The sequence below is a fragment of the Lactuca serriola genome, chromosome 3 (assembly GCF_051521515.1).
Source record: "Lactuca serriola cultivar US96UC23 chromosome 3, Lser_US96UC23_V15, whole genome shotgun sequence".
NCBI lineage: Eukaryota > Viridiplantae > Streptophyta > Magnoliopsida > Asterales > Asteraceae > Lactuca > Lactuca serriola.
The window spans coordinates 146,437,258-146,448,549 of record NC_136410.1 but is presented as its reverse complement, the minus strand read 5'-3'; positions in this window follow the sequence as shown (position 1 = coordinate 146,448,549).

Genomic DNA, 11,292 nt, shown 5'->3' with positions numbered 1-11,292 from the left:
GGGTTATTTGATTCCATCTTTATGTTGGTCATTTGGGTGTTTTAGACTTACCGAAATACTATTTTATTTCGGCAGTCTAATTTTAAGAAACAATTTATCTTTGATTGTATTGTTGATAATTCCTTTTGTTGGTATGTGTTTAGAAACTCTAAGGTCGGGATGCATTGGGTTGATTGGATGCAAAACTCAGTCACGCCTTAATTTGATTTTTTTAGCTAGCTTTTCTTTTGAGTTTTTATATAATGCTATCGTTCAAAAAAAATTATAAATATCATATTTAACATTTACATGTTTTCAATAAATCAAATTTGTCTGAATCTTTATTTTTTACATTATTAAACATTTTGTAATCATCTTAAATTCTTATTTTTATTAATCGACTATCATACCCCTTTTATTAATATAAGTTTAAAATTTCATCTATATCATTCATAAACTTTCCAAATATCATATTCACCAAAATCTAAATTTAAAACATTTTTTTCTAAAATTTTCATTGTTACGTATATTCAATTATCTAACATAGATACAATTTTGACTTAAGTTTTATTTTCCATCTAAGAGTGAAATCGAACTTTTCTTTTGCTAATGCATCTACCGATAACCAGTGGCGGACGCTTATAGGGGCTTGGATACAATTTTGATTTGATGCATGGCCCCCCGGTTTTCAGCCTCCCTAATACTTTATATATATATATATATATATATATATATATATATATATATATATATATATATATATATATATATATATATATATATATATATAATGAATCCAATAATCATTATATTTTGCTATTTGCTCATTTGACCCCTTTTCTTTGGATATATGTAATGTAAGTTACAGCATTTTGTTATTAACCCATAAAATTATGACAAAATTGCAAGAATGGTCCCTATGGTATGTCAAAACTAGCACCTTTGGTCCAAAATCGGTTTGGCTCGCAAGGATGGTCCAATAGTTTCGTTTTGTTGCGAGTTTGGTCCAATTTCCTATGAACTTTTTTATAATGACAGATTTACCCTTATATTTTAATTTTCCATTTTTATTTTATTATTAGTAATTAAAAAACAATTAAAAATAAAATACTCTCTCCCTCTCTCTCTCTCTCTCTTTCTCTTTCTCTTTCTCTCTCTCTCTCTCTCTCTCTCTCTCTCTCTCTCTCTACAAACAAAATTAATATAGATTTGGTAGTGGATTTGTAAAATGAAGAACCCGAAATTTTATCAATTTTTTTCAATTCATTGTATGAAGTCGAATAAACTAAACACATACACACTCATATATGCATATGAATCTCAAGAACACTTGGTTTTTCCTGAGTTCAAGAACAAGAACATCATATTCGCGAACTAAGAAATCGATTTCTGATGAACAACCATCACCACCATCGGAATTAATTTCTTCTATGAATTGCCCAACTCAAACCCACAAGCACACAAACAACTCAATAAACATAAAGATGAAGGTAAACTTCACCCCTTTTATCCCTCTCCCTGAATCGCAGACACCGTATACCCTAAATCAGTACAAGTTAAAGAGATTACGATTTATAGATGAAAGGAATTACGATTTACAACCTAGAAATTTTTGTGTCCTTTCCAATTATGGAATCAAATGCCAATCATGTCCCTCTCTCTTGTTCTTCTCTGAATCAGCGTGTGTATCAATTTTAGGCGTAGAAGATGACTCTTGTAGAAGAACAACGATAACAGTGGCATTGTAGCTCTAAACGACAATGAGAGAAAAGCCAGGTATAGTGGTTTGACCTAGGAGGCGATGGTGTTGTTGGTATTCGTCGGAGATGTTACCTGGTTTTGGTGATGGACGAGGTACGATGAATGATGGCCATATATACTAGGTGATGTTGAGGGTCAAGCGGTTGGGTCAGGCAAGAGAAAAGATGTGTTTCCGATGATTGTATTCTCACATAGGTCACTAAGAGGTTGCAACAGGTTTGATTTTGAAATTGTTTTGAATTGATTTCTTTGAACTTATCGAAGAAGGCATATCAGATAGGCAGGAGAGGGATGAAGAAGATGAACTGTTCTTGGGTAAAAAGAAAAAAATATATGGGGGGAATACGGTGGAGAGAGAGAAGAGAGAGAGAGAGAGAGAGAGAGAGAGAGAGAGAGCGAGAGCGAGAGAGAGATGGTATTTTATTTTTAATTACTGATAATAAAATAAAAATGGAAAATTAAAATATAAGGGCAAATCCGTCATTATAAAAAAGTTCATAGGAAATTGGACCAAACTCGCAACAAAACGAAACTATTAGACCATCCTTGCGAGCCAAACCCATTTTGAACCAAAGGTGCTAGTTTTGACATACCACAGGTACCATTCTTACAATTTTGAATAAAATTATTCTGAAAGTCACTAATCAAATCAAAAGAATCCTTGATAAAATTAAAAGAAACCATATTATATTAGGAAACTAATTAAGCTAATAAATAATCTCATAAACTCTATAAAACAAGAGAAAAAAATATAATCAGAGATACAAAATTCTTAACTCAAAGATTTGAGTTTAACAAAACAATAAAGACCCAAGAAATTTCGACGCCGGAAACGTCAAAATCTCACCGGAATAACACCATCGCCCGCCGCCCAACTGCATCTCCAACACCGGTCTCTCTCGCCACTCGTTGGACAGTGCTTCTTCGTCGTCGGACCCTGGCTTCTCCGCTTCGATCTCTTTCCTCCGTCATGTGATAGTACCGGAAAAATATTGAATGCTCTCCTTCCGATACCCTCTTGACCTCTTCGATCTCCTCTCCACAATAGTAAACATGTATTTTTTCCCACTCGTTTCTCTCTCTTTAACCCTCTTTGGCTTTTACTCTCTTTCTCTTTTTTTATGCTGAAAACTTGAGAGATAATGGATGATGGTGGAGTGTAAGATTGATGTATAGTACGTATACTAGACTGGCAAATTTATTTTATTAATGAGAATATATATATATATATATATATATATATATATATATATATAGACTGGCAAATTTATTTTATTAATGAGAATATATATATATATATATATATATATATATATATATATATATAGAGAGAGAGAGAGAGAGAGAGAGAAAGAAAGAAAGAAAGAGAGAGAGAGAGAGAAAATTATAGTTTGTAAAATCTCATATGTAAACATTAAAAGTCTAAACCAATATACTTATATATTTTATATATTGGTATATAATGGAATTAATAAAATTCACAACCATATTATCTAGTTTAGGCTTTCATATAATTATAAAAGAAAATTCCATAATATCTATTTATTAAATTTTAGTTTTATTTTATTTTAGTATTAGTATTATACTTTATTATTTATTAATTGCTAGTTAATTAATTTATGTAATAACGTTTAGTATTCCTGCTGCAATAAGATTTTAAAAATGCAAAAGATTGACGAGTTACACTTTCAAGTGCGATATAACAATATTTGTTACTATTTTTCTTCTTTCAAATTTTGATATATGATCATTTTAAACAAATTTTTTTTACTATGGTTTTGTTTTGAAATTTTATTTTCGGCTCCCTTGTTATAATATTTGTGTTCCGCCATACCGATAACAAATGATTTTACATAACTAAACTCAAATATATGAACACATGCTACGCTACCTACTACTGGTATATATAAAGAATAGCAATTTAGGATTGGAATGATAAATAATTTAATTAACGATTTAAGCACAATTATTACAAATGTGATAAACTAGATTGATGAAATAATGAATATTAGTTGTAAAAATGAAACTAGTTTCCATTGTATCACTGATCTTTGATTTGTTGTTATATTGGTGGGAAAAAAATGATGTTTTGATAATGGATGGTATGGGAGTTGAAATAAATATTGCATATTGGAACACAAGCATGAGGTTCACAAAATAAACTCATGACAAGCAGAAAGGGAGACCAAGACAAAGACCACAAGAATCACAACCTATGCAGACGCCACCTATGCAGACGACATATGTCGTCGGCAAAAGTCAACCTATACCGATGACATGTCGTCGGTACAACGTTTTCAAACACTGATCATATGTCTTTGACCAAAAGAGCTATGTTGACGACAAGTCGTCTGTATAGACTCGGCGGGAAAATGCAAAATATTGGTGGTATATCGAATATCTTTACCGACGACATGTCGTTTGGAAAAGGAATTAAAAAAATATTTTTGATTTAATTGAATTCCTTGTCGCAGAAAATCAAGACACCGTCAGTTTTGTCAACCTATGCCGACGACATGTCGTCAATATAAGGTGATTAAAAATTAATTTTGTTTTATTTTTTATCCGTGTTGCAGAAATTGAAAATGATGTCGTTTCGTCAGGCTATGTCGATGACATGTTGTCTGGAAAAGGTGTGACTGATCCGCATGAAATCCCTTTTTTTATTTGATTTTATTTTTTAATGACGTGAAGTGGAACGACGACGTTTTTATTTACCTATATCGACGACTTGTCGTCGGTATAGGGTTTCCCTATAAAAAACACCCTTTCAACGTTCATATATATATATATATATATATATATATATATATATATATATATATATATATATATATATATATATATATATATATATATATATATATATATATATATATATATATATATATATATGCATTTTGAGGTATGAAAGTGTGTTTTGGCATGAAAATAAAAATGAAGTTATGCATGATTTGTTTATGCTTATTGTGTTGTATTGGCAACAAAATGAAATTAAGAATGATGTTTGATTTTGTATTTAGATTTTTATACAGTTGTATGAAATTGAAATTGGATGAAAATTGGATGATTGTATGAAATTGGATGAAAATTGGAATTGTATGTTTGATTTTGATTTTGTATGATTTTTGATTTTATATTTAGATGTATACATTTGTATTGTATGTCTAAAATGAAATGAAAATCGGAATTGAGTATATTTTGTACATATATGATTATGTGATATTTAGGTTTAATAGTTTGAGTGTATATAAGATGAAGTGATAAAGTTCTTAATTGATAAGTTATAGTTTTTGTATTTGGGTGCTATTGTTTGTATTGTAAAGTGCTTAATATGGTTTCAAAGTGCTTAATTTTTTTAGTGACTTATTGTTGGTCATTACGACTTTACCTTAATTAGGTTATTAATAGCTATTTTAGTAATTTTAAAATAATTATAAAGTAAAGGTGAATTAATTTAAAAAAATCAATAAAAATAAAATATTAAATTAATTGTAAAATCAAAATAAATTAGTTTTAAAATCAAATTAAATTAGTTTTAAAATCAAATTAATATTAATTTTAATATAAAATCAAATTAATTATAAAATCAAATTAAATTAGTTTTAAAATCAAATTAATATTAATATTAAAATAAAATAAATTATAAAATCAAATTAAACGGTATATTTTTTAAACCAAAATATTATGTAATATAATATTAAAAGTACGATGCTATAATAGAAAATAAGCAAAGGTATGATGTTATAATTAACAAAATTATGATACTTTTGTTATTTGATAAGTTATAGTTTTTGTATTTAGATGTTATTGTTTGTATTGTAAACTACTTAATATGATTTCAAAGTGCTTAATTTTGTTAGTGACTTAATGTTGGTAATTACGACTTTAGCTTAATTATGTTATTAATAGCAACGTACTTTTAGTACTTTTAAATTAATTATAAGTAAAGTTAAATTAATTTTAAAAAAATCAATAAAAATAAAATATTAAATTAATTGTAAAATCAAATTAATTATAAAATCAAATTAAATTAGTTTTAAAATCAAATTAATATTAATATTAAAATAAAATCAAATTAATTATAAAATGAAATTAATATGATTTTCTTATTAAAACACCTTGAATCGTTGATTTTTAGTTTAAGTTTCTTCTTCATAACCATTGTGAATACTCTATTCAATCCGTCTGATTTTTACTTCTCGAGTATATATTTTTAATATACTTGTGAATACTCTATCTATTCTTGGGTATATATTTATTTATATAGCCCAAATACAATCTAACTTTCGATAACTATATATATAATATAATTTTTAATAATGAAACAGCAATGACGATCAATAAGAGTTGGATTAGAGAGAACTGGATGTCATCAAAATACTTGGAAGGTCTTAAAAACTTTATGAAGATTGTTGAGAAACATGTCAACTCTAAAGGCAAAGTGCGTTGCCCATGCAAAACATGTGTGGATTCGTATTGACATGTTTTGCCTACGGCTTATGTCCACTTACATGACATTGGGTTTCTAGAAACATATACTACATGGATTCATCACGGTGAGAAACATGTCGGTTCTTCGGATTTAAGCTACAATTCGACTCCAAGAAAAAAACTCTAGTAAACACGCCCACAAGTAATGAGATGTTTGATGTAATTAATGATGTTATGGTGGAACAAAATATAAATGAAGAAAATATAGACGAGGAGGGGCGATGTATAGACCCGGAATTTGATTATTTGTTTGAGGAGCTCAATACTAAGTTATACCCTGAATGTAGCGATGTGTCTGCCTTAAACTTTTTGGCAAAGTTGTTGCATATTAAAGTGATCAATAGATGGACAAATAGTTCGTTTGAATAACTTGTAGAGTTACTACGAGCTGCTTTCCTGAAGAGCAAAATTTCAGCTTCACACTATGAAGCTAAAAAGAAGATGTGAAAGATAGGTTTGGGATATCAATCGATCCATGCTTGCAAAAATGATTGTGCTTTGTTTTAGAAGGAGAATGGTTCCATGCAGAATTGCCCGATTTGTAAGGAGAGTAGATGGGTGGACACAACTACAAAGGGGAAGAAAGTACCACTAAAAGTGGTGTGGTACTTTCGTTTGACTCCAAGACTTCGACGAATGTATGGCTCAAGATTCACAGCTAAAGATATGAGTTGGCATAATACTGGATGCTCAATAGATGGTATGATGTATCACCCGGTTGATGGGAAGTCATGGCAAGATTTTGTTCAAAAATATCCAGAGTTTGCTAAAGAACCTACAAATGTTCGTCTAGGTTTGGTTGCTGATGGCTTCAATCAATTCCGCAACTTTAATAGTACTTATAGCACTTGGCTAGTTATATTAGCTACCTACAATACACCACCATGGATATGTATGAAAGAGTCTTCTTTCATGCTAACTTTGCTGATTCCTAGCCCTAAATCACCCTAAAAGGACATTGATGTTTTCTTGAGGCCTTTGGTGGATGAGTTGAAAATGTTGTGGGTCGAAGGAGTCCAGATGAGAGATGCATCAACCAACACCGTATTCAACATGTGTGCGATTTTGTTATGGACTATCAATGATTTTCCAGCACGTGGAAGTTTTTCTGGATGGAGTGGTCAAGGTTATTTAGCATGCCCTACTTGTAACGCAGACACATCTTCCATTCATGTCACCAACAAGATGTATTATGTTGGACATAGGCGATTTTTGCATATGAACCATAAGTGGAGGAAAAGTTTATTATTTAATGTTCAACCTAAGAGAAGGCCACATCCAAGACAAATCAGCAATACAACTATATTAAAGCAATTGGAATGTCTCCCTAATCGTATTCCAGGGAAACATCCTGAGCACGGGGGTGCAACAAGAAAGCGCAATGATGAAACAAGAAAAACAGAGTTGAATTGGATGAAACGTAGTATCTTTTTTGAGCCTGAGTATTGGTCTTCCCTCGAGCTAAAACACAATATAGATTTTATGCATGTGGAGAAACATATGGACGAGAGTTTTGTAAATACTGCATTGATGAATGAAAAAACCAAAGACAAAAAAGAAGCAAGAGAAGAGTTGAAAAATATGGGCATTCGGCCAGATCAATGGCCAAAAGAGAAAGTTAACAAGAGGAAGAAAGTCAACAATAAAAAGGAAGACAACAACAAGAAAATAATACTACCACATGCTGATTACTCCTTTAAATCAATTGATCGATAACGATTCTGTCAATTCATTAAAGTAGTGAGGCTACCTGATGGTTTTCGATCGAACTTTAGTAAGAAGGTGAATGATACTGCATCAAATTTGGTTGGGCTAAAGTCTCACGATCATCACATCCTCATGCAACGATTGTTGCCTATAGAGGTTCAATCATTTCTCCCAAAAAATGTTTCAACAACAATCATTGACTTGTGTACATTCTTCAAAAAAATTTGTGCAAGGTCATTAGATGTTAACGACATGAGAAATGCCAAAAAAGAAGTGGTGAAGATTTTATGCAATCTTGAGTTGATATATCCTCCAGCAGTTTTTGACATCATGATTCATCTAATTCTTCATTTACCTGAAGAAGCCATTATTGGAGGGCTGTACACATGAGATAGATGTATCATTTTGAAAGATACATGAAAAAACTTAAAAATTATGTCAAAAAATAGCAGAGGGCTATGTTGTAGATGAAGCTTTGACATTCTGCTCTATGTATCTGGAGGGTATGCAAACCAAATTCAATCGTGTTGATAGAAATGAGGATCCTTGCCTTCCAAAAAGGCAATTAACTGTGTTCTCATCACAATGACGACCGATGTCCACTAAGAAGCTCGCTCAACTTTGTAAAGATGCCAAAAAATATTGCATTGGTTTGTACTAAACAACTGCGATGAGGATGAGCTGAAAGGCTACATATCGTAAGTTTTGTGATCTATTAACTACTTTTTCGATAGTATTATCATATCTTCAAACAATTCTAATTGTTTTGTCTCACATCTAGCGAATTCAAATCAGAATCGCCTAAAAGTGATTTGAAAACAGAATTTCCTCCATGGTTCAAAAGAAAGGTAAATACCTTATATTCTAATTTATAATATAAAACTAATTTATATTATTACTTAAATGTATAATATTATATTTCCTTATAGATTTATCGACTCGAAAGAGAATCGCCTTCGGACTGTACTAACGAATTAAAGGTGTTCGCACATGGTCCGTTAGATGCAACTTCTTACACTTCCTGCATAGTAAATGGTGTTCGATTTGTTGTGCTGAGCCGTGATCTCCAACGTACTACTCAAAATGGTGGCATTTTTACTTTAGGAGTAGACGGTACACCATTCTACGGTCACCTGGAGGACATCATAGAGTTGCACTATTTACATGGTTATTCAGTTGTACTCTTTCATGGTAAATGGTTCTACGCGTCATTAGGTAATGGAAGTTTAATTAGTAAAAAGAATATGGTTGTTATCGATACCAGTCATGAATGGTATGTCGGTAAAACATGGTATGACTATCAACAATACATCTTAGCCACTCAAGCTAAACAAGTGTTTTATCTCCAAGATCCTACTCGAAACAATAACCGGAGAGTTGTGGAAGATGTTCATCATCGAAAACTTTGGGATCATCCAAGTATCATTGTTAATGAGATAGATGTGGTGAATGACACTCGATCAAATGATTTTCCCTTGGCTGTCGATTTAGGTGATGATGATGATGATACATACTCCGTTGACGGTGATGATATGTACTTTTTAGATAATGATGACGATGGTGAATCAAGTGTGGCTCCTACTATAAATGATGACAATTCTTTAATGATGACGATGATGGTGGTGATACGTACTCTTCAAATAATGATGACGGTTTCATAAACGATGACAAATTTATTAATGATGATGTTGTACATGTATATTATTCTAGTGATGATTCTGATTGATGGTATGTTACAGTTGTTATACATTTTGATTGCTTAAAATTGTTTATTAGTTTTTTTTAAGTATGTTTAGTATATTTTCTAATATTTGTTAAACAGATGGCTACACATGTTGTGAGGGGGCATGGAGGAGACGACGGGGAACAACCTCCACATGAGCGTGCATGCAAGATACCGGCGGGTTGTCAATCTTGTAAGTTACATGAAATCATTAAATATATTGGATATATTTTTAAAGTTTTAAATTTCTAAAGTTTTAGTTCTATGTGTCAATGTAGCAAACCCGACACGTCGGCATGGAAAAGGAAGATGCTTAAATATGCGAAAAAAGTTCAAGAACAGCGGTCAACCTTTACCTGTGGAAATTGATAACGCCGGGGGTACCTATAGATTCATAAATACAAATGGCAAAATGTTGACAAGGTTTATCTCAAACTTTGTGGCAGATCATGTACCACTCCATTATAGGACTTGGAGATGTGTTCGTTTCCATTACTATGAAGTTATGTATCCTAAGATTGAAGTAAGTACAAAATACTTTTAATATGTGAAAAATTTATACTTTTTAAATATTTTTTTACTAATTAAATTTGTTTTTTTATTGCAGACATATTTTAATCTTGATATGTATCGGGGTACAGATCTATGGGAAGTCGTTCGAGCGACTGTATAAAGCGACTGCCAAAGAGATTATAAAGAGCACAAACATGAAGTGAAAAATTATTTTGATAGGGTTGGTGGATATGATGATGTGGAAGGTACAAGACGATGTCCATTGGATGATATGGACGACGAAGCTTGGCATAATATGATTCATCTTCTTTTTTTGGATGAGGGTTATAGGAAGCAGTGCAAAGAAGGTAAAGAAAGCAGGTCCAAACTTCAATTTACGACTTCTCATGGAAGTAGAACATATGCAGACAGACGACTTGAGGAGGTAATTAAATTTATTTGTATTTTATAGAACTTTTATTAACACTTATATAAAGGAATTTAAATGATGCTTTCCCATTGATCAAATTGAAGATTACATAGACGTAGTGGGTAAACGAGCAACAAGCTGTGCTGCAACCCCTTTTTGGATGGCAAAACTAATTCTTTTAAAAAACAACATCTATAGATCTTGGAGTCATAACATTACAATGCATGATCCGTTGGACTCTATTGAGTAGCTCCACAGCTTCTGGCACAAGGAAACCGAAAGTATCTGATGCAAAGGGTATAAACGTGTGTTGATTTTCCATGCACGCTTTCTCATGTATTGCCACTTTGCTTGATGCAGCTTTTATAGCAGCTTGTCCCACTGTGAAAACTCCACTCCCCAATCCCACAAGAGGGGAGACCCCTGTTAGATCCACGCATGCATGTTTTCCTCCAGCCCATCCAAATACTAAAACATCAGGTGGTCTAAGTGTTGATCTTCCTTCCAATGGGTCAGTCAGAAAGTTCACATGTACCTCTTTCTTGGCAGAAACCGCAGCGCGTCTAAATATGTCAAAAAGAACATCCCTAACCAGATCGTGTCGGTACTTGAAACCCGGGAGCTCTTTACAATGAACTACATGCTCCCCAAACAAGTCCAAACACGCCTTACGACAAACAGGGCAAGTCTCGTCAGCCGGAAATTA